General features: G+C 38.9%; 16 non-coding genes across 16 annotated transcripts; all 16 read left to right on the top strand.

Moving 5' to 3' along the window:
• Positions 1 to 4449: 4449 nt before the first annotated feature.
• Positions 4450 to 4520, top strand: TRNAG-GCC (transfer RNA glycine (anticodon GCC)). Its single transcript has one exon. It is a non-coding gene; the product is annotated as a tRNA-Gly (tRNA).
• Positions 4521 to 4741: 221 nt separating this feature from the next.
• TRNAG-GCC (transfer RNA glycine (anticodon GCC)) lies at positions 4742 to 4812 on the top strand. Its single transcript has one exon. It is a non-coding gene; the product is annotated as a tRNA-Gly (tRNA).
• A 6412-nt stretch (positions 4813 to 11224) lies between these two features.
• On the top strand, positions 11225 to 11295 carry TRNAG-GCC (transfer RNA glycine (anticodon GCC)). The gene has a single exon. It is a non-coding gene; the product is annotated as a tRNA-Gly (tRNA).
• Positions 11296 to 11539: 244 nt separating this feature from the next.
• TRNAG-GCC (transfer RNA glycine (anticodon GCC)) lies at positions 11540 to 11610 on the top strand. The gene has a single exon. It is a non-coding gene; the product is annotated as a tRNA-Gly (tRNA).
• A 2267-nt stretch (positions 11611 to 13877) lies between these two features.
• TRNAG-GCC (transfer RNA glycine (anticodon GCC)) lies at positions 13878 to 13948 on the top strand. Its single transcript has one exon. It is a non-coding gene; the product is annotated as a tRNA-Gly (tRNA).
• Positions 13949 to 15378: 1430 nt separating this feature from the next.
• TRNAG-GCC (transfer RNA glycine (anticodon GCC)) lies at positions 15379 to 15449 on the top strand. The gene has a single exon. It is a non-coding gene; the product is annotated as a tRNA-Gly (tRNA).
• A 244-nt stretch (positions 15450 to 15693) lies between these two features.
• TRNAG-GCC (transfer RNA glycine (anticodon GCC)) lies at positions 15694 to 15764 on the top strand. The gene has a single exon. It is a non-coding gene; the product is annotated as a tRNA-Gly (tRNA).
• Positions 15765 to 16272: 508 nt separating this feature from the next.
• TRNAG-GCC (transfer RNA glycine (anticodon GCC)) lies at positions 16273 to 16343 on the top strand. Its single transcript has one exon. It is a non-coding gene; the product is annotated as a tRNA-Gly (tRNA).
• A 525-nt stretch (positions 16344 to 16868) lies between these two features.
• Positions 16869 to 16939, top strand: TRNAG-GCC (transfer RNA glycine (anticodon GCC)). The gene has a single exon. It is a non-coding gene; the product is annotated as a tRNA-Gly (tRNA).
• A 1121-nt stretch (positions 16940 to 18060) lies between these two features.
• TRNAG-GCC (transfer RNA glycine (anticodon GCC)) lies at positions 18061 to 18131 on the top strand. Its single transcript has one exon. It is a non-coding gene; the product is annotated as a tRNA-Gly (tRNA).
• Positions 18132 to 18375: 244 nt separating this feature from the next.
• On the top strand, positions 18376 to 18446 carry TRNAG-GCC (transfer RNA glycine (anticodon GCC)). The gene has a single exon. It is a non-coding gene; the product is annotated as a tRNA-Gly (tRNA).
• Positions 18447 to 20111: 1665 nt separating this feature from the next.
• On the top strand, positions 20112 to 20182 carry TRNAG-GCC (transfer RNA glycine (anticodon GCC)). Its single transcript has one exon. It is a non-coding gene; the product is annotated as a tRNA-Gly (tRNA).
• A 525-nt stretch (positions 20183 to 20707) lies between these two features.
• On the top strand, positions 20708 to 20778 carry TRNAG-GCC (transfer RNA glycine (anticodon GCC)). The gene has a single exon. It is a non-coding gene; the product is annotated as a tRNA-Gly (tRNA).
• A 1121-nt stretch (positions 20779 to 21899) lies between these two features.
• Positions 21900 to 21970, top strand: TRNAG-GCC (transfer RNA glycine (anticodon GCC)). Its single transcript has one exon. It is a non-coding gene; the product is annotated as a tRNA-Gly (tRNA).
• A 244-nt stretch (positions 21971 to 22214) lies between these two features.
• TRNAG-GCC (transfer RNA glycine (anticodon GCC)) lies at positions 22215 to 22285 on the top strand. The gene has a single exon. It is a non-coding gene; the product is annotated as a tRNA-Gly (tRNA).
• A 1120-nt stretch (positions 22286 to 23405) lies between these two features.
• Positions 23406 to 23476, top strand: TRNAG-GCC (transfer RNA glycine (anticodon GCC)). The gene has a single exon. It is a non-coding gene; the product is annotated as a tRNA-Gly (tRNA).
• The last annotated feature ends 1468 nt before the right edge of the window (positions 23477 to 24944 follow it).

The raw sequence follows: 24944 nt of genomic DNA on the forward strand, positions 1-24944 counted from the left end.
TTTGGTGTTGTCAATTAATAGTTCAATATGACGTTATTTCTGTGTGTCACTAAAAGCGCGGAAACCTCGCACATTGTCTGTGCGAGACATATGTAAATTTCAGGTGGAAACAACTGACTAGATTATTTGTATAGATATGGAATCTACATTATCGCGTTCTGATACTAACTTAATCTGCATTATGTCACATAAAATTCAATATATCCTGAAATGTCCGTGATGGAACAACAACATATCGCATTGGTGGTTCAGTGATATAATTCTCGCCTGCCACGCGGGAGGCCCGGGTTCGATTCCCGGCCAATGCAAAGTGATTTTGGTGCTGTCAATTAATAGTTCAATATGACGCTATTTCTGTATGTCACTAAAAGCGCGGATATCTCGCACATTGCCCATGCAAGGCGTATGTAAATTTCAGGTGGAAACAACTGACTAGATTATTTGTATAGATATGGAATCTACATTATCGAGTTCTGATACTAACTTAATCTGCATTATGTCACATAAAATTCAATATTTCCTGAAATGTCCGTGATGGAACAACAACATATCGCATTGGTGGTTCAGTGGTAGATTCCCCGCCTATGCAAAATGATTTTGGTGCTGTCAATTAATAGTTCAATATGATGTCATTTCTGTGTGTCACTAAAAGCGCGGAAATCTCGCACATTGCCCATGCGAGACGTATGTAAATTTCAGGTGGAAACAACTGACTAGATTATTTGTATAATTATGGAATCTACATTATCGCGTTCTGATACTAACTTAATCTGCATTATGTCACATAAAATTCAATATTTCCTGAAATGTCCGTGATGGAACAACAACATATCGCATTGGTGGTTCAGTGGTAGATTCCCCGCCTATGCAAAATGATTTTGGTGCTGTCAATTAATAGTTCAATATGACGTTATTTCTGTGTGTCACTAAAAGCGCGGAAATCTCGCACATTGCCCATGCGAGACGTATGTAAATTTCAGGTGGAAACAACTGACTAGATTATTTGTATATATATGGAATCTACATTATCGAGTACTGATACTAACTTAATCTGCATTATGTCACATAAAATTTAATATTTTCTGAAATGTCCGTGATGGATCAACAACATGTCGCATAGGTGGTTCAGTGGTAGAATTCTCGCCTGCCACGCGGGAGGCCCGGGTTCGATTCCCGGCCAATGCAAAATGATTTTGGTGCTGTCAATTAATAGTTCAATATGACGTTATTTCTGTGTGTCACTAAAAGCGCGGAAATCTCGCACATTGCCCATGCGAGACGTATGTAAATTTCAGGTGGAAACAACTGACTAGATTATTTGTATAGATATGGAATCTACAATATCGAGTACTGACACTAACTTAATCTGCATTATGTCACATAAAATTCAATATTTCCTGAAATGTCCGTGATGGAACGAAAACATAGCGCATTGGTGGTTCAGTGATATAATTCTCGCCTGCCACGCGGGAGGCCCGGGTTCGATTCCCGGCCAATGCAAAATGATTGTGGTGCAGTCAATTAATAGTTCAATATGACGCTATTTCTGTATGTCACTAAAAGCGCGGATATCTCGCACATTGCCCATGCAAGGCGTATGTAAATTTCAGGTGGAAACAACTGACTAGATTATTTGTATAGATATGGAATCTACATTATCGAGTTCTGATACTAACTTAATCTGCATTATGTCACATAAAATTCAATATTTACTGAAATGTCCGTGATGGAACAACAACATATCGCATTGGTGGTTCAGTGGTAGATTCCCCGCCTATGCAAAATGATTTTGGTGCTGTCAATTAATAGTTCAATATGATGTCATTTCTGTGTGTCACTAAAAGCGCGGAAATCTCGCACATTGCCCATGCAAGGCTTATGTAAATTTCAGGTGGAAACAACTGACTAGATTATTTGTATAGATATGGAATCTACATTATCGAGTTCTGATACTAACTTAATCTGCATTATGTCACATAAAATTCAATATTTCCTGAAATGTCCGTGATGGAACAACAACATATCGCATTGGTGGTTCAGTGGTAGATTCCCGGTCTATGCAAAATGATTTTGGTGCTGTCAATTAATAGTTCAATATGACGTCATTTCTGTGTGTCACTAAAAGCGCGGAAATCTCGCACATTGCCCATGCGAGACGTATGTAAATTTCAGGTGGAAACAACTGACTAGATTATTTGTATATATATGGAATCTACATTATCGAGTACTGATACTAACTTAATCTGCATTATGTCACATAAAATTTAATATTTTCTGAAATGTCCGTGATGGATCAACAACATATCGCATAGGTGGTTCAGTGGTAGAATTCTCGCCTGCCACGCGGGAGGCCCGGGTTCGATTCCCGGCCAATGCAAAATGATTTTGGTGCTGTCAATTAATAGTTCAATATGACGTTATTTCTGTGTGTCACTAAAAGCGCGGAAACCTCGCACATTGTCTGTGCGAGACATATGTAAATTTCAGGTGGAAACAACTGACTAGATTATTTGTATAGATATGGAATCTACATTATCACGTTCTGATACTAACTTAATCTGCATTATGTCACATAAAATTCAATATTTCCTGAAATGTCCGTGATGGAACAACAACATATCGCATTGGTGGTTCAGTGATATAATTCTCGCCTGCCACGCGGGAGGCCCGGGTTCGATTCCCGGCCAATGCAAAATGATTGTGGTGCTGTCAATTAATAGTTCAATATGACGCTATTTCTGTGTGTCACTAAAAGCGCGGAAATCTCGCACATTGCCCATGCGAGACATATGTAATTTTCAGGTGGAAACAACTGACTAGATTATTTGTATAGATATGGAATCTACATTATCGCGTTCTGATACTAACTTAATCTGCATTATGTCAAATAAAATTCAATATTTCCTGAAATGTCCGTGATGGAACAACAACATATCGCATTGGTGGTTCAGTGATATAATTCTCGCCTGCCACGCGGGAGGCCCGGGTTCGATTCCCGGCCAATGCAAAATGATTATGGTGCTGTCAATTAATAGTTCAATATGACGCTATTTCTGTATGTCACTAAAAGCGCGGATATCTCGCACATTGCCCATGCAAGGCGTATGTAAATTTCAGGTGGAAACAACTGACTAGATTATTTGTATAGATATGGAATCTACAATATCGAGTACTGATACTAACTTAATCTGCATTATGTCACATAAAATTCAATATTTCCTGAAATGTCCGTGATGGAACAACAACATATCGCATTGGTGGTTCAGTGCTAGAATTCTCGCCTGCCACGCGGGAGGCCCGGGTTCGATTCCCGGCCAATGCAAAATGATTTTGGTGCTGTCAATTAATAGTTCAATATGACGTTATGTCTGTGTGTCACTAAAAGCGCGGAAACATATGTAAATTTCAGGTGGAAACAACTGACGAGATTATTTGAATAGATATGGAATCTACATTATCGCGTTCTGATACTAACTTAATCTGCATTATGTCACATAAAATTCAATATTTCCTGAAATGTCCGTGATGGAACAACAACATATCGCATTGGTGGTTCAGTGGTAGATTCCCGGCCAATGCAAAATGATTTTGGTGCTGTCAATTAATAGTTCAATATGACGTTATTTCTGTGTGTCACTAAAAGCGCGGAAATCTCGCACATTGCCCATGCGAGACATATGTAATTTTCAGCTGGAAACAACTGACTAGATTATTTGTATAGATATGGAATCTACATTATCGAGTACTGATACTAACTTAATCTGCATTATGTCACATAAAATTCAATATTTCCTGAAATGTCCGTGATGGAACGAAAACATAGCGCATTGGTGGTTCAGTGGTGGAATTCTCGCCTGCCATGCGGGAGGCCCGAGTTCGATTCCCGGCCTATGCAAAATGATTTTGGTGCTGTCAATTAATATTTCAATATGACGTCTGTGTGTCACGAAAAGCGCAGAAATCTCGCACATTGACTGTGCGACATATATGTAAATTTCAGGTGGAAACAACTGACTAGATTATTTGTATAGATATGGAATCTACATTATCGCGTTCTGATACTAACTTGATCTGCATTATGTCACATAAAATTCAATATTTCCTGAAATGTCCGTGATGGAACAACAACATATCGCATTGGTGGTTCAGTGGTAGAATTCTCGCCTGCCACGCGGGAGGCCCGGCTTCGATTCCCGGCCAATGCAAAATGATTTTGGTGCTGTCAATTAATAGTTCAATATGACGCTATTTCTGTATGTCACTAAAAGCGCGGATATCTCGCACATTGCCCATGCAAGGCGTATGTAAATTTCAGGTGGAAACAACTGACTAGATTATTTGTATAGATATGGAATCTACATTATCGAGTTCTGATACTAACTTAATCTGCATTATATCACATAAAATTCAATATTTCCTGAAATGTCCGTGATGGAACAACAAAATATCGCATTGGTGGTTCAGTGGTAGAATTCTCGCCTGCCACGCGGGAGGCCCGGGTTCGATTCCCGGCCAATGCAAAATGATTTTGGTGCTGTCAATTAATAGTTCAATATGACGTTATGTCTGTGTGTCACTAAAAGCGCGGAAACATATGTAAATTTCAGGTGGAAACAACTGACGAGATTATTTGAATAGATATGGAATCTACATTATCGCGTTCTGATACTAACTTAATCTGCATTATGTCACATGAAATTCAATATTTCCGGAAATGTCCGTGATGGAACAACAACATATCGCATTGGTGGTTCAGTGGTAGAATTCTCGCCTGCCACGCGGGAGGCCCGGGTTCGATTCCCGGCCAATGCAAAATGATTTTGGTGCTGTCAATTAATAGTTCAATATGACGCTATTTCTGTATGTCACTAAAAGCGCGGATATCTCGCACATTGCCCATGCAAGGCGTATGTAAATTTCAGGTGGAAACAAATGACTAGATTATTTGTATAGATATGGAATCTACATTATCGAGTTCTGATACTAACTTAATCTGCATTATGTCACATAAAATTCAATATTTCCTGAAATGTCCGTGATGGAACAACAACATATCGCATTGGTGGTTCAGTGGTAGATTCCCGGCCAATGCAAAATGATTTTGGTGCGGTCAATTAATAGTTCAATATGACGTTATTTCTGTGTGTCACTAAAAGCGCGGAAATCTCGCACATTGCCCATGCGAGACATAGGTAATTTTCAGGTGGAAACAACTGACTAGATTATTTGTATAGATATGGAATCTACATTATCGAGTACTGATACTAACTTAATCTGCATTATGTCACATAAAATTCAATATTTCCTGAAATGTCCGTGATGGAACGAAAACAGAGCGCATTGGTGGTTCAGTGGTAGAATTCTCGCCTGCCATGCGGGAGGCCCGGGTTCGATTCCCGGCCAATGCAAAATGATTTTGGTGCTGTCAAATAATAGTTCAATATGACGTTATTTCTGTGTGTCACTAAAAGCGCGGAAATCTCGCACATTGCCCATGCGAGACGTATGTAAATTTCAGGTGGAAACAATTGACTAGATTATTTGTATATACAGTAAAACCTGTCAAAACCGACCATGACTGGGACTGGGATCTATGGTCGGTTTTCAGAGGGAGTCGGTTTATTCAGGGTGGGCGTGACTTTGATTGAAACAACAATTACATGTGCTGTAAACACGGGACAAATGAAAGACATCGGAGTTTGCCTCCGGTGATTCTACATGTATTTACAATGTGCATTTATTGTATTGTTTCAATAAAATAATTTACCAAACAAGACAAAAATATTATGGTATGTACATGACATCAATTAACATTAAAATAACTATTCGAACAGACCGGGTAAGTATTGCGTATCGTAACTGAAGGCGTCCATTTTGGATGACATCACAACGTATGTTCACGTGAGCTACATGTAATTATCATAATTTATGCAGACAGTCGATTTTGCTGTTAAGTCAATCACAGTCCCTCAACAGGGACTGTGAGTCAATGAATCAAATTACGATGTAAAAAATCATCAAGCTTTGACTACTTTAAAGAACATCTTTTTTTTTCAACGATTTTGTTTTCCGTTCGAATTATGAAATTTTGGATATCTGTCAAGTAACTGGAGTCTTTGTTCTGTAATCTTGTCAACATGTCTAGCACATCGCCATGTGTCAAGTCACTGTCGTTGTGGGGGTCAATAATTTGACTGTCGTTGCAATTTATGTCATTGTTGTCTATAGATTCATGGTTTTCTTTGTCTGCAATAAAATTCTCAACAATCTGTTGCTCCCACTCGCCGTCATACATTGCTTCAGTCGGTATACGTTCATCAAAGTGGAGGTATTCTACAACGCTACACTGTGTTTGCGGGTCTGCAACTTGCTAAATAAGGTTTCCGAATTCTTTGTTGTCGTCTGCTTCTTCGTCATCATAAATTTCAATCTTGAAGCCCCCTTTACGGAAACATTCGAAAGCACAAAATTGTCGATCAGAATCGTTATGGAAAGAAGAAAACTCAATGTCTTTTGAGCGTTGAAGAAGTGATAATGCAGTGTGCTTCACCGCAATTGAAGGTGATGACCCCGATCATTTGTTTATATCCGGGGTCATTATACTGTCCAGACACCACGCTATGCGTGGGCGTGTGGTGTGAAAAATGTAATCAGTTGCCATTGTTTTACACGGGACGTTACTTGTAGTGTGAGATTTGGTATTGTTTCTGTGACGTTCGCGGAATTTGGACACAATGCACACTTTTTAGGTCGGGCAGACCGAATTACTAGACAGCGGATGTGGTGCAAATGGTCGGATGGTCGATGTGTTCAGTGTGAATATTGGACTTGGGACCGATCAATGCGGTCGGTGTTCGGAGTAAACAGTGGTCGGATTTCACAGGTTGTTTTAACATAGGCGTCTATGGAGAAATTTCGGGGCTACATAAATCGGTCGGTTCTGACAGTAGGTCGGTTTATCCAGGGGTCGGTTTTGACAGGTTTTACTGTATATGGAATCTACATTATCGCGTTCTGATACTAACTTGATCTGCATTATGTCACATAAAATTCAATATTTCCTGAAATGTCCGTGATGGAACAACAACATATCGCATTGGTGGTTCAGTGGTAGAATTCTCGCCTGCCACGCGGGAGGCCCGGGTTCGATTCCCGGCCAATGGAAAATGATTTTGGTGCTGTCAATTAATAGTTCAATATGACGCTATTTCTGTGTGTCACTAAAAGCGCGGATATCTCGCACATTGCCCATGCAAGGCGTATGTAAAATTTCAGGTGGAAACAAGTGACTAGATTATTTGTATAGATATGTAATCTACATTATCGAGTTCTGATACTAACTTAATCTGCATTATGTCACATAAAATTCAATATTTCCTGAAATGTCCGTGATGGAACAACAACATATCGCATTGGTGGTTCAGTGGTAGATTCCCGGCCTATGCAAAATGATTTTGTGCTGTCAATTAATAGTTCAATATGACGTTATTTCTGTGTGTCACTAAAAGCGCGGAAATCTCGCACATTGCCCATGCGAGACGTATGTAAATTTCAGGTGGAAACAACTGACTAGATTATTTGTATAGATATGGAATCTACAATATCGAGTACTGATACTAACTTAATCTGCATTATGTCACATAAAATTCAATATTTCCTGAAATGTCCGTAATGGAACAACAACATATCGCATTGGTGGTTCAGTGGTAGAATTCTCGCCTGCCACGTGGGAGGCCCGGGTTCGATTCCCGGCCAGTGCAAAATGATTTTGGTGCTGTCAATTAATAGTTCAATATGACGTTATTTCTGTGTGTCACTAAAAGCGCGGAAATCTCGCACATTGCCCATGCGAGACGTATGTAAATTTCAGATGGAAACAATTGACTAGATTATTTGTATAGATATGGAATCTACATTATCGAGTTCTGATACTAACTTAATCTGCATTATGTCACATAAAATTCAATATTTCCTGAAATGTCCGTGATGGAACAACAACATATCGCATTGGTGGTTCAGTGGTAGATTCCCGGCCTATGCAAAATGATTTTGTGCTGTCAATTAATAGTTCAATATGACGTTATTTCTGTGTGTCACTAAAAGCGCGGAAATCTCGCACATTGCCCATGCGAGACGTATGTAAATTTCAGGTGGAAACAACTGACTAGATTATTTGTATAGATATGGAATCTACAATATCGAATACTGATACTAACTTAATCTGCATTATGTCACATAAAATTCAATATTTCCTGAAATGTCCGTAATGGAACAACAACATATCGCATTGGTGGTTCAGTGGTAGAATTCTCGCCTGCCACGTGGGAGGCCCGGGTTCGATTCCCGGCCAATGCAAAATGATTTTGGTGCTGTCAATTAATAGTTCAATATGACGTTATTTCTGTGTGTCACTAAAAGCGCGGAAATCTCGCACATTGCCCATGCGAGACGTATGTAAATTTCAGATGGAAACAATTGACTAGATTATTTGTATAGATATGGAATCTACATTATCGAGTACTGATACTAACTTAATCTGCATTATGTCACATAAAATTCAATATTTCCTGAAATGTCCGTGATGGAACAACAATATATCGCATTGGTGGTTCAGTGGTAGATTCCCGGCCTATGCAAAATGATTTTGGTGCTGTCAATTAATAGTTCAATATGACGTCATTTCTGTGTGTCACTAAAAGCGCGGAAATCTCGCACATTGCCCATGCGAGACGTATGTAAATTTCAGGTGGAAACAACTGACTAGATTATTTGTATATATATGGAATCTACATTATCGAGTACTGATACTAACTTAATCTGCATTATGTCACATAAAATTTAATATTTCCTGAAATGTCCGTGATGGAACAACAACATATCGCATTGGTGGTTCAGTGGTAGATTCCCGGCCTATGCAAAATGATTTTGGTGCTGTCAATTAATAGTTCAATATGACGTCATTTCTGTGTGTCACTAAAAGCGCGGAAATCTCGCACATTGCCCATGCGAGACGTATGTAAATTTCAGGTGGAAACAACTGACTAGATTATTTGTATAGATATGGAATCTACATTATCGAGTACTGATACTAACTTAATCTGCATTATGACACATAAAATTCAATATTTCCTGAAATGTCCGTGATGGAACAAAAACATAACGCATTGGTGGTTCAGTGGTAGAATTCTCGCCTGCCACGCGGGAGGCCCGGGTTCCATTCCCGGCCAATGCAAAATGATTTTGGTGCTGTCAATTAATAGTTCAATATGACGCTATTTCTGTATGTCACTAAAAGCGCGGATATCTCGCACATTGCCCATGCAAGGCGTATGTAAATTTCAGGTGGAAACAACTGACTAGATTATTTGTATAGATATGGAATCTACATTATCGAGTTCTGATACTAACTTAATCTGCATTATGTCACATAAAATTCAATATTTCCTGAAATGTCCGTGATGGAACAACAACATATCGCATTGGTGGTTCAGTGGTAGATTCCCGGCCTATGCAAAATGATTTTGGTGCTGTCAATTAATAGTTCAATATGACGTCATTTCTGTGTGTCACTAAAAGCGCGGAAATCTCGCACATTGCCCATGCGAGACGTATGTAAATTTCAGGTGGAAACAACTGACTAGATTATTTGTATAGATATGGAATCTACATTATCGAGTTCTGATACTAACTTAATCTGCATTATGTCACATAAAATTCAATATTTCCTGAAATGTCCGTGATGGAACAACAACATATCGCATTGGTGGTTCAGTGGTCGATTCCCGGCCTATGCAAAATGATTTTGGTGCTGTCAATTAATAGTTCAATATGACGTCATTTCTGTGTGTCACTAAAAGCGCGGAAATCTCGCACATTGCCCATGCGAGACGTATGTAAATTTCAGGTGGAAACAACTGACTAGATTATTTGTATATATATGGAATCTACATTATCGAGTACTGATACTAACTTAATCTGCATTATGTCACATAAAATTTAATATTTCCTGAAATGTCCGTGATGGAACAACAACATATCGCATTGGTGGTTCAGTGGTCGATTCCCGGCCTATGCAAAATGATTTTGGTGCTGTCAATTAATAGTTCAATATGACGTCATTTCTGTGTGTCACTAAAAGCGCGGAAATCTCGCACATTGCCCATGCGAGACGTATGTAAATTTCAGGTGGAAACAACTGACTAGATTATTTGTATATATATGGAATCTACATTATCGAGTACTGATACTAACTTAATCTGCATTATGTCACATAAAATTTAATATTTCCTGAAATGTCCGTGATGGAACAACAACATATCGCATTGGTGGTTCAGTGGTAGAATTCTCGCCTGCCACGCGGGAGGCCGGGTTCGATTCCCGGCCAATGCAAAATGATTTCGGTGCTGTCAATTAATAGTTCAATATGACGCTATTTCTGTATGTCACTAAAAGCGCGGATATCTCGCACATTGCCCATGCAAGGCGTATGTAAATTTCAGGTGGAAACAACTGACTAGATTATTTGTATAGATATGGAATCTACATTATCGAGTTCTGATACTAACTTAATCTGCATTATGTCACATAAAATTCAATATTTCCTGAAATGTCCGTGATGGAACAACAACATATCGCATTGGTAGTTCAGTGGTAGATTCCCGGCCTATGCAAAATGATTTTGGTGCTGTCAATTAATAGTTCAATATGACGTCATTTCTGTGTGTCACTAAAAGCGCGGAAATCTCGCACATTGCCCATGCGAGACGTATGTAAATTTCAGGTGGAAACAACTGACTAGATTATTTGTATATATATGGAATCTACATTATCGAGTACTGATACTAACTTAATCTGCATTATGTCACATAAAATTTAATATTTTCTGAAATGTCCGTGATGGATCAACAACATATCGCATTGGTGGTTCAGTGGTAGAATTCTCGCCTGCCACGCGGGAGGCTCGGGTTAGATTCCCGGCCAATGCAAAATGATTTTGGTGCTGTCAATTAATATTTCAATATGACGTCTGTGTGTCACGAAAAGCGCAGAAATCTCGCACATTGACTGTGCGACATATATGTAAATTTCAGGTGGAAACAACTGACTAGATTATTTGTATAGATATGGAATCTACATTATCGCGTTCTGATACTAACTTGATCTGCATTATGTCACATAAAATTCAATATTTCCTGAAATGTCCGTGATGGAACAACAACATATCGCATTGGTGGTTCAGTGGTAGAATTCTCGCCTGCCACGCGGGAGGCCCGGGTTCGATTCCCGGCCAATGCAAAATGATTTTGGTGCTGTCAATTAATAGTTCAATATGAAGCTATTTCTGTATGTCACTAAAAGCGCGGATATCTCGCACATTGCCCATGCAAGGCGTATGTAAAATTCAGGTGGAAACAACTGACTAGATTATTTGTATAGATATGGAATCTACATTATCGAGTTCTGATACTAACTTAATCTGCATTATGTCACATAAAATTCAATATTTCCTGAAATGTCCGTGATGGAACAACAACATATCGCATTGGTGGTTCAGTGGTAGAATTCTCGCCTGCCACGCGGGAGGCCCGGGTTCGATTCCCGGCCAATGCAAAATGATTTTGGTGCTGTCAAATAATAGTTCAATATGACGTTATTTCTGTGTGTCACTAAAAGCGCGGACATCTCGCACATTGCCCATGCGAGACGTATGTAAATTTCAGGTGGAAACAATTGACTAGATTATTTGTATATATATGGAATCTACATTATCTAGTACTGATACTAACTTAATCTGCATTATGTCACATAAAATTTAATATTTTCTGAAATGTCCGTGATGGATCAACAACATATCGCATTGGTGGTTCAGTGGTAGAATTCTCGCCTGCCACGCGGGAGGCTCGGGTTCGATTCCCGGCCAATGCAAAATGATTTTGGTGCTGTCAATTAAGATTTCAATATGACGTCTGTGTGTCACGAAAAGCGCAGAAATCTCGCACATTGACTGTGCGACATATATGTAAATTTCAGGTGGAAACAACTGACTAGATTATTTGTATAGATATGGAATCTACATTATCGCGTTCTGATACTAACTTGATCTGCATTATGTCACATAAAATTCAATATTTCCTGAAATGTCCGTGATGGAACAACAACATATCGCATTGGTGGTTCAGTGGTAGAATTCTCGCCTGCCACGCGCGAGGCCCGGGTTCGATTCCCGGCCAATGCAAAATGATTTTGGTGCTGTCAATTAATAGTTCAATATGACGCTATTTCTGTATGTCACTAAAAGCGCGGATATCTCGCACATTGCCCATGCAAGGCGTATGTAAATTTCAGGTGGAAACAACTGACTAGATTATTTGTATAGATATGGAATCTACATTATCGCGTTCTGATACTAACTTGATCTGCATTATGTCACATAAAATTCAATATTTCCTGAAATGTCCGTGATGGAACAACAACATATCGCATTGGTGGTTCAGTGGTAGATTCCCGGCCTATGCAAAATGATTTTGGTGCTGTCAATTAATAGTTCAATATGACGTCATTTCTGTGTGTCACTAAAAGCGCGGAAATCTCGCACATTGCCCAGGCGAGACGTATGTAAATTTCAGGTGGAAACAACTGACTAGATTATTTGTATATATATGGAATCTACATTATCGAGTACTGATACTAACTTAATCTGCATTATGTCACATAAAATTTAATATTTCCTGAAATGTCCGTGATGGAACAACAACATATCGCATTGGTGGTTCAGTGGTAGAATTCTCGCCTGCCACGCGGGAGGACCGGGTTCGATTCCCGGCCAATGCAAAATGATTTTGGTGCTGTCAATTAATAGTTCAATATGACGTTATTTCTGTGTTTCACTAAAAGCGCGGAAATCTCGCACATTGCCCATGCGAGACGTATGTAAATTTCAGGTGGAAACAATTGACTAGATTATTTGTATAGATATGGAATCTACATTATCGAGTTCTGATACTAACTTAATCTGCATTATGTCACATAAAATTCAATATTTCCTGAAATGCCAATGCAAATGCAAAATGATTTTGGTGCTGTCAATTAATAGTTCAATATGACGTTATGTCTGTGTGTCACTAAAAGCGCGGAAACATATGTAAATTTCAGGTGGAAACAACTGACGAGATTATTTGAATAGATATGGAATCTACATTATCGCGTTCTGATACTAACTTAATCTGCATTATGTCACATAAAATTCAATATTTCCTGAAATGTCCGTGATGGAACAACAACATATCGCATTGGTGGTTCAGTGGTAGATTCCCGGCCAATGCAAAATGATTTTGGTGCTGTCAATTAATAGTTCAATATGACGTTATTTCTGTGTGTCACTAAAAGCGCGGAAATCTCGCACATTGCCCATGCGAGACATATGTAATTTTCAGGTGGAAACAACTGACTAGATTAGTTGTATATATATGGAATCTACATTATCGCGTTCTGATACTAACTTGATCTGCATTATGTCACATAAAATTCAATATTTCCTGAAATGTCCGTGATGGAACAAAAACATAGCGCATTGGTGGTTTAGTGGTAAAATTCTCGCCTGCCATGCGGGAGGCCCGGGTTCGATTCCCGGCCAATGCAAAATGATTTTGGTGCTGTCAATTAATATTTCAATATGACGTCTGTGTGTCACGAAAAGCGCAGAAATCTCGCACATTGACTGTGCGACATATATGTAAATTTAAGGTGGAAACATCTGACTAGATTATTTGTATAGATATGGAATCTACATTATCGAGTACTGATACTAACTTAATCTGCATTATGTCACATAAAATTCAATATTTCCTGAAATGTCCGTGATGGAACAACAACATATCGCATTGGTGGTTCAGTGGTAGAATTCTCGCCTGCCACGCGGGAGGCCCGGGTTCGATTCCCGGCCAATGCAAAATGATTTTGGTGCTGTCAATTAATAGTTCAATATGACGCTATTTCTGTATGTCACTAAAAGCGCGGATATCTCGCACATTGCCCATGCAAGGCGTATGTAAATTTCAGGTGGAAACAACTGACTAGATTATTTGTATAGATATGGAATCTACATTATCGAGTTCTGATACTAACTTAATCTGCATTATGTCACATAAAATTCAATATTTCCTGAAATGTCCGTGATGGAACAACAACATATCGCATTGGTGGTTCAGTGGTAGATTCCCGGCCTATGCAAAATGATTTTGGTGCTGTCAATTAATAGTTCAATATGACGTCATTTCTGTGTGTCACTAAAAGCGCGGAAATCTCGCACATTGCCCATGCGAGACGTATGTAAATTTCAGGTGGAAACAACTGACTAGATTATTTGTATATATATGGAATCTACATTATCGAGTACTGATACTAACTTAATCTGCATTATGTCACATAAAATTTAATATTTCCTGAAATGTCCGTGATGGAACAACAACATATCGCATAGGTGGTTCAGTGGTAGAATTCTCGCCTGCCACGCGGGAGGCCCGGGTTCGATTCCCGGCCAATGCAAAATGATTTTGGTGCTGTCAATTAATAGTTCAATATGACGTTATTTCTGTGTGTCACTAAAAGCGCGGAAATCTCGCACATTGCCCATGCGAGACGTATGTAAATTTCAGGTGGAAACAACTGACTAGATTATTTGTATATATATGGAATCTACATTATCGAGTTCTGATACTAACTTAATCTGCATTATGTCACATAAAATTCAATATTTCCTGAAATGTCCGTGATGGAACAACAACATATCGCATTGGTGGTTCAGTGGTAGATTCCCGGCCTATGCAAAATGATTTTGTGCTGTCAATTAATAGTTCAATATGACGTTATTTCTGTGTGTCACTAAAAGCGCGGAAATCTCGCACATTGCCCATGCGAGACGTATGTAAATTTCAGGTGGAAACAATTGACTAGATTATTTGTATAGATATGGAATCTACATTATCGAGTACTGATACTAACGTAATCTGCATTATGTCACATAAAATTCAATATTTCCTGAAATGTCCGTGATGGAAAGAAAACACAGCGCATTGGTGGTTCAGTGGTAGAATTCTCGCCTGCCATGCGGGAGGCCCGGGTTCGATTCCCGGCCAATGCAAAATGATTTTGGTGCTGTCAATTAATATTTCAATATGACGTCTGTGTGTCACGAAAAGCGCAGAAATCTCGCACATTGACTGTGCGACATATATGTAAATTTCAGGTGGAAACATCTGACTAGATTATTTGTATAGATATGGAATCTACATTATCGCGTTCTGATACTAACTTGATCTGCATTATGTCACATAAAATTCAATATTTCCTGAAATGTCCGTGATGGAACAACAACATGTCGCATTGGTGGTTCAGTGGTAGAATTCTCGCCTGCCACGCGGGAGGCCCGGGTTCGATTCCCGGCCAATGCAAAATGATTTTGGTGCTGTCAATTAATAGTTCAATATGATGTTATTTCTGTGTGTAACTAAAAGCGCGGAAATCTCGCACATTGCCCATGCGAGACGTATGTAAATTTCAGGTGGAAACAATTGACTAGATTATTTGTATAGATATGGAATCTACATTATCGAGTACTGATACTAACTTAATCTGCATTATGTCACATAAAATTCAATATTTCCTGAAATGTCCGTGATGGAACAACAACATATTGCATTGGTGGTTCAGTGGTAGAATTCTCGCCTGCCACGCGGGAGGCCCGGGTTCGATTCCCGGCCAATGCAAAATGATTTTGGTGCTGTCAATTAATAGTTCAATATGACGTTATGTCTGTGTGTCACTAAAAGCGCGGAAACATATGTAAATTTCAGGTGGAAACAACTGACGAGATTATTTGAATAGATATGGAATCTACATTATCGCGTTCTGATACTAACTTAATCTGCATTATGTCACTGTGACATAAAATTCAATATTTCCTGAAATGTCCGTGATGGAACAACAACATATCGCATTGGTGGTTCAGTGGTAGATTCCCGGCCAATGCAAAATGATTTTGGTGCTGTCAATTAATAGTTCAATATGACGTTATTTCTGTGTGTCACTAAAAGCGCGGAAATCTCGCACATTGCCCATGCGAGACATATGTAATTTTCAGGTGGAAACAACTGACTAGATTATTTGTATAGATATGGAATCTACATTATCGAGTACTGATACTAACTTAATCTGCATTATGACACATAAAATTCAATATTTCCTGAAATGTCCGTGATGGAACAAAAACATAGCGCATTGGTGGTTCAGTGGTAGAATTCTCGCCTGCCACGCGGGAGGCCCGGGTTCGATTCCCGGCCAATGCAAAATGATGTTGGTGCTATCAATTAATAGTTCAATATGACGCTATTTCTGTATGTCACTAAAAGCGCGGATATCTCGCACATTGCCCATGCAAGGCGTATGTAAATTTCAGGTGGAAACAACTGACTAGATTATTTGTATAGATATGGAATCTACATTATCGAGTTCTGATACTAACTTAATCTGCATTATGTCACATAAAATTCAATATTTCCTGAAATGTCCGTGATGGAACAACAACATATCGCATTGGTGGTTCAGTGGTAGATTCCCGGCCTATGCAAAATGATTTTGGTGCTGTCAATTAATAGTTCAATATGACGTCATTTCTGTGTGTCACTAAAAGCGCGGAAATCTCGCACATTGCCCATGCGAGACGTATGTAAATTTCAGGTGGAAACAACTGACTAGATTATTTGTATAGATATGGAATCTACATTATCGAGTACTGATACTAACTTAATCTGCATTATGACACATACAATTCAATATTTCCTGAAATGTCCGTGATGGAACAAAAACATAGCGCATTGGTGGTTCAGTGGTAGAATTCTCGCCTGCCACGCGGGAGGCCCGGGTTCGATTCCCGGCCAATGCAAAATGATTTTGGTGCTGTCAATTAATATTTCAATATAACGCTATTTCTGTATGTCACTAAAAGCGCGGATATCTCGCACATTGCCCATGCAAGGCGTATGTAAATTTCAGGTGGAAACAACTGACTAGATTATTTGTATAGATATGGAATCTACATTATCGAGTTCTAATACTAACTTAATCTGAATTATGTCACATAAAATTCAATATTTCCTGAAATGTCCGTGATGGAACAACAACATATCGCATTGGTGGTTCAGTGGTAGATTCCCGGCCTATGCAAAATGATTTTGGTGCTGTCAATTAATAGTTCAATATGACGTCATTTCTGTGTGTCACTAAAAGCGCGGAAATCTCGCACATAGCCCATGCGAGACGTATGTAAATTTCAGGTGGAAACAACTGACTAGATTATTTGTATATATATGGAATCTACATTATCGAGTACTGATACTAACTTAATCTGCATTATGACACATAAAATTCAATATTTCCTGAAATGTCCGTGATGGAACAAAAACATAGCGCATTGGTGGTTCAGTGGTAGAATTCTCGCCTGCCACGCGGGAGGCCCGGGTTCGATTCACGGCCAATGCAAAATGATTGTGGTGCTGTCAATTAATAGTTCAATATGACGCTATTTCTGTATGTCAATAAAAGCGCGGATATCTCGCACATTGCCCATGCAAGGCGTATGTAAATTTCAGGTGGAAACAACTGACTAGATTATTTGTATAGATATAGAATCTACATTATCGAGTTCTGATACTAACTTAATCTGCATTATATCACATAAAATTCAATATTTCCTGAAATGTCCGTGATGGAACAACAACATATCGCATTGGTGGTTCAGTGGTAGATTCCCGGCCTATGCAAAATGATTTTGGTGCTGTCAATTAATAGTTCAATATGACGTCATTTCTGTGTGTCACTAAAAGCGCGGAAATCTCGCACATTGCCCATGCGAGACGTATGTAAATTTCAGGTGGAAACAACTGACTAGATTATTTGTATATATATGGAATCTACATTATCGAGTACTGATACTAACTTAATCTGCATTATGTCACATAAAATTTAATATTTCCTGAAATGTCCGTGATGGAACAAAAACATAGCGCATTGGTGGTTCAGTGGTAGAATTCTCGCCTGCCACGCGGGAGGCCCGGGTTCGATTCCCGGCCAATGCAAAATGATGTTGGTGCTGTCAATTAATAGTTCAATATGACGCTATTTCTGTATGTCACTAAAAGCGCGGATATCTCGCACATTGCCCATGCAAGGCGTATGTAAATTTCAGGTGGAAACAACTGACTAGATTATTTGTATAGATATGGAATCTACATTATCGAGTTCTGATACTAACTTAATCTGCATTATGTCACATAAAATTCAATATTTCCTGAAATGTCCGTGATGGAACAAAAACATAGCGCATTGGTGGTTCAGTGGTAGAATTCTCGCCTGCCACGCGGGAGGCCCGGGTTCGATTCCCGGCCAATGCAAAATGATGTTGGTGCTGTCAATTAATAGTTCAATATGACGCTATTTCTGTATGTCACTAAAAGCGCGGATATCTCGCACATTGCCCATGCAAGGCGTATGTAAATTTCAGGTGGAAACAACTGACTAGATTATTTGTATAGATATGGAATCTACATTATCGAGTTCTGATACTAACTTAATCTGCATTATGTCACATAAAATTCAATATTTCCTGAAATGTCCGTGATGGAACAACAACATATCGCATTGGTGGTTCAGTGGTAGATTCCCGGCCTATGCAAAATGATTTTGGTGCTGTCAATTAATAGTTCAATATGACGTCATTTCTGTGTGTCACTAAAAGCGCGGAAATCTCGCACATTGCCCATGCGAGACGTATGTAAATTTCAGGTGGAAACAACTGACTAGATTATTTGTATAGATATGGAATCTACATTATCGAGTACTGATACTAACTTAATCTGCATTATGACACATAAAATTCAATATTTCCTGAAATGTCCGTGATGGAACAAAAACATAGCACATTGGTGGTTCAGTGGTAGAATTCTCGCCTGCCACGCGGGAGGCCCGGGTTCGATTCCGGCCAATGCAAAATGATTTTGGTGCTGTCAATTAATAGTTCAATATGACGTCATTTCTGTGTGTCACAAAAAGCGCGGATATCTCGCACATTGCCCATGCAAGGCGTATGTAAATTTTAGGTGGAAACAACTGACTAGATTATTTGTATAGATATGGAATCTACATTATCGAGTTCTGATACTAACTTAATCTGCATTATGTCACATAAAATTCAATATTTCCTGAAATGTCCGTGATGGAACAACAACATATCGCATTGGTGGTTCAGTGGTAGATTCCCGGCCTATGCAAAATGATTTTGGTGCTGTCAATTAATAGTTCAATATGACGTCATTTCTGTGTGTCACTAAAAGCGCGGAAATCTCGCACATTGCCCATGCGAGACGTATGTAAATTTCAGGTGGAAACAACTGACTAGATTATTTGTATATATATGGAATCTACATTATCGAGTACTGATACTAACTTAATCTGCATTATGTCACATAAAATTCAATATTTCCTGAAATGTCCGTGATGGAACAACAACATATCGCATTGGTGGTTCAGTGGTAGATTCCCGGCCAATGCAAAATGATTTTGGTGCTGTCAATTAATAGTTCAATATGACGTTATGTCTGTGTGTCACTAAAAGCGCGGAAACATATGTAAATTTCAGGTGGAAACAACTGACGAGATTATTTGAATAGATATGGAATCTACATTATCGCGTTCTGATACTAACTTAATCTGCATTATGTCACTGTGACATAAAATTCAATATTTCCTGAAATGTCCGTGATGGAACAACAACATATCGCATTGGTGGTTCAGTGGTAGATTCCCGGCCAATGCAAAATGATTTTGGTGCTGTCAATTAATAGTTCAATATGACGTTATTTCTGTGTGTCACTAAAAGCGCGGAAATCTCGCACATTGCCCATGCGAGACATATGTAATTTTCAGGTGGAAACAACTGACTAGATTATTTGTATAGATATGGAATCTACATTATCGAGTACTGATACTAACTTAATCTGCATTATGACACATAAAATTCAATATTTCCTGAAATGTCCGTGATGGAACAAAAACATAGCGCATTGGTGGTTCAGTGGTAGAATTCTCGCCTGCCACGCGGGAGGCCCGGGTTCGATTCCCGGCCAATGCAAAATGATGTTGGTGCTGTCAATTAATAGTTCAATATGACGCTATTTCTGTATGTCACTAAAAGCGCGGATATCTCGCACATTGCCCATGCAAGGCGTATGTAAATTTCAGGTGGAAACAACTGACTAGATTATTTGTATAGATATGGAATCTACATTATCGAGTTCTGATACTAACTTAATCTGCATTATGTCACATAAAATTCAATATTTCCTGAAATGTCCGTGATGGAACAACAACATATCGCATTGGTGGTTCAGTGGTAGATTCCCGGCCTATGCAAAATGATTTTGGTGCTGTCAATTAATAGTTCAATATGACGTCATTTCTGTGTGTCACTAAAAGCGCGGAAATCTCGCACATTGCCCATGCGAGACGTATGTAAATTTCAGGTGGAAACAACTGACTAGATTATTTGTATAGATATGGAATCTACATTATCGAGTACTGATACTAACTTAATCTGCATTATGACACATAAAATTCAATATTTCCTGAAATGTCCGTGATGGAACAAAAACATAGCGCATTGGTGGTTCAGTGGTAGAATTCTCGCCTGCCACGCGGGAGGCCCGGGTTCGATTCCCGGCCAATGCAAAATGATTTTGGTGCTGTCAATTAATATTTCAATATAACGCTATTTCTGTATGTCACTAAAAGCGCGGATATCTCGCACATTGCCCATGCAAGGCGTATGTAAATTTCAGGTGGAAACAACTGACTAGATTATTTGTATAGATATGGAATCTACATTATCGAGTTCTAATACTAACTTAATCTGAATTATGTCACATAAAATTCAATATTTCCTGAAATGTCCGTGATGGAACAACAACATATCGCATTGGTGGTTCAGTGGTAGATTCCCGGCCTATGCAAAATGATTTTGGTGCTGTCAATTAATAGTTCAATATGACGTCATTTCTGTGTGTCACTAAAAGCGCGGAAATCTCGCACATAGCCCATGCGAGACGTATGTAAATTTCAGGTGGAAACAACTGACTAGATTATTTGTATATATATGGAATCTACATTATCGAGTACTGATACTAACTTAATCTGCATTATGACACATAAAATTCAATATTTCCTGAAATGTCCGTGATGGAACAAAAACATAGCGCATTGGTGGTTCAGTGGTAGAATTCTCGCCTGCCACGCGGGAGGCCCGGGTTCGATTCACGGCCAATGCAAAATGATTGTGGTGCTGTCAATTAATAGTTCAATATGACGCTATTTCTGTATGTCAATAAAAGCGCGGATATCTCGCACATTGCCCATGCAAGGCGTATGTAAATTTCAGGTGGAAACAACTGACTAGATTATTTGTATAGATATAGAATCTACATTATCGAGTTCTGATACTAACTTAATCTGCATTATATCACATAAAATTCAATATTTCCTGAAATGTCCGTGATGGAACAACAACATATCGCATTGGTGGTTCAGTGGTAGATTCCCGGCCTATGCAAAATGATTTTGGTGCTGTCAATTAATAGTTCAATATGACGTCATTTCTGTGTGTCACTAAAAGCGCGGAAATCTCGCACATTGCCCATGCGAGACGTATGTAAATTTCAGGTGGAAACAACTGACTAGATTATTTGTATATATATGGAATCTACATTATCGAGTACTGATACTAACTTAATCTGCATTATGTCACATAAAATTTAATATTTCCTGAAATGTCCGTGATGGAACAAAAACATAGCGCATTGGTGGTTCAGTGGTAGAATTCTCGCCTGCCACGCGGGAGGCCCGGGTTCGATTCCCGGCCAATGCAAAATGATGTTGGTGCTGTCAATTAATAGTTCAATATGACGCTATTTCTGTATGTCACTAAAAGCGCGGATATCTCGCACATTGCCCATGCAAGGCGTATGTAAATTTCAGGTGGAAACAACTGACTAGATTATTTGTATAGATATGGAATCTACATTATCGAGTTCTGATACTAACTTAATCTGCATTATGTCACATAAAATTCAATATTTCCTGAAATGTCCGTGATGGAACAAAAACATAGCGCATTGGTGGTTCAGTGGTAGAATTCTCGCCTGCCACGCGGGAGGCCCGGGTTCGATTCCCGGCCAATGCAAAATGATGTTGGTGCTGTCAATTAATAGTTCAATATGACGCTATTTCTGTATGTCACTAAAAGCGCGGATATCTCGCACATTGCCCATGCAAGGCGTATGTAAATTTCAGGTGGAAACAACTGACTAGATTATTTGTATAGATATGGAATCTACATTATCGAGTTCTGATACTAACTTAATCTGCATTATGTCACATAAAATTCAATATTTCCTGAAATGTCCGTGATGGAACAACAACATATCGCATTGGTGGTTCAGTGGTAGATTCCCGGCCTATGCAAAATGATTTTGGTGCTGTCAATTAATAGTTCAATATGACGTCATTTCTGTGTGTCACTAAAAGCGCGGAAATCTCGCACATTGCCCATGCGAGACGTATGTAAATTTCAGGTGGAAACAACTGACTAGATTATTTGTATAGATATGGAATCTACATTATCGAGTACTGATACTAACTTAATCTGCATTATGACACATAAAATTCAATATTTCCTGAAATGTCCGTGATGGAACAAAAACATAGCACATTGGTGGTTCAGTGGTAGAATTCTCGCCTGCCACGCGGGAGGCCCGGGTTCGATTCCGGCCAATGCAAAATGTTTTTGGTGCTGTCAATTAATAGTTCAATATGACGTCATTTCTGTGTGTCACAAAAAGCGCGGATATCTCGCACATTGCCCATGCAAGGCGTATGTAAATTTTAGGTGGAAACAACTGACTAGATTATTTGTATAGATATGGAATCTACATTATCGAGTTCTGATACTAACTTAATCTGCATTATGTCACATAAAATTCAATATTTCCTGAAATGTCCGTGATGGAACAACAACATATCGCATTGGTGGTTCAGTGGTAGATTCCCGGCCTATGCAAAATGATTTTGGTGCTGTCAATTAATAGTTCAATATGACGTCATTTCTGTGTGTCACTAAAAGCGCGGAAATCTCGCACATTGCCCATGCGAGACGTATGTAAATTTCAGGTGGAAACAACTGACTAGATTATTTGTATATATATGGAATCTACATTATCGAGTACTGATACTAACTTAATCTGCATTATGTCACATAAAATTTAATATTTCCTGAAATGTCCGTGATGGAACAAAAACATAGCGCATTGGTGGTTCAGTGGTAGAATTCTCGCCTGCCACGCGGGAGGCCCGGGTTCGATTCCCGGCCAATGCAAAATGATTGTGGTGCTGTCAATTAATAGTTCAATATGACGCTATTTCTGTATGTCAATAAAAGCGCGGATATCTCGCACATTGCCCATGCAAGGCGTATGTAAATTTCAGGTGGAAACAACTGACTAGATTATTTGTATAGATATAGAATCTACATTATCGAGTTCTGATACTAACTTAATCTGCATTATATCACATAAAATTCAATATTTCCTGAAATGTCCGTGATGGAACAACAACATATCGCATTGGTGGTTCAGTGGTAGATTCCCGGCCTATGCAAAATGATTTTGGTGCTGTCAATTAATAGTTCAATATGACGTCATTTCTGTGTGTCACTAAAAGCGCGGAAATCTCGCACATTGCCCATGCGAGACGTATGTAAATTTCAGGTGGAAACAACTGACTAGATTATTTGTATAGATATGGAATCTACATTTTCGAGTACTGATACTAACTTAATCTGCATTGTGACACATAAAATTCAATATTTCCTGAAAAGTCCGTGATGGAACATAAACATAGCGCATTGGTGGTTCAGTGGTAGAATTCTCGCCTGCCACGCGGGAGGCCCGGGTTCGATTCCCGGCCAATGAAAAATGATTTTGGTGCTGTCAATTAATAGTTCAATATGACGCTATTTCTGTATGTCACTAAAAGCGCGGATATCTCGCACATTGCCCATGCAAGGCGTATGTAAATTTCAGGTGGAAACAACTGACTAGATTATTTGTATAGATAAGGAATCTACATTATCGAGTTCTGATACTAACTTAATCTGCATTATGTCACATAAAATTCAATATTTCCTGAAATGTCCGTGATGGAACAACAACATATCGCATTGGTGGTTCAGTGGTAGATTCCCGGCCTATGCAAAATGATTTTGGTGCTGTAAATTAATAGTTCAATATGACGCCATTTCTATGTGTCACTAAAAGCGCGGAAATCTCGCACATTGCCCATGCGAGACGTATGTAAATTTCAGGTGGAAACAACTGACTAGATTATTTGTATATATATGGAATCTACATTATCGAGTACTGATACTAACTTAATCTGCATTATGTCACATAAAATTTAATATTTCCTGAAATGTCCGTGATGGAACAACAACATATCGCATTGGTGGTTCAGTGGCAGATTCCCGGCCTATGCAAAATGATTTTGGTGCTGTCAATTAATAGTTCAATATGACGATATTTCTGTATGTCACTAAAAGCGCGGATATCTCGCACATTGCCCATGCAAGGCGTATGTAAATTTCAGGTGGAAACAACTGACTAGATTATTTGTATAGATATGGAATCTACATTATCGAGTTCTGATACTAACTTAATCTGCATTATGTCACATAAAATTCAATATTTCCTGAAATGTCCGTGATGGAACAAAAACATAGCGCATTGGTGGTTCAGTGGTAGAATTCTCGCCTGCCACGCGGGAGGCCCGGGTTCGATTCCCGGCGA

Source organism: Saccoglossus kowalevskii, chromosome 17, assembly GCF_978046115.1.
Source record: "Saccoglossus kowalevskii chromosome 17, keSacKowa6.1, whole genome shotgun sequence".
In the NCBI taxonomy this organism is placed as follows: domain Eukaryota; kingdom Metazoa; phylum Hemichordata; class Enteropneusta; family Harrimaniidae; genus Saccoglossus; species Saccoglossus kowalevskii.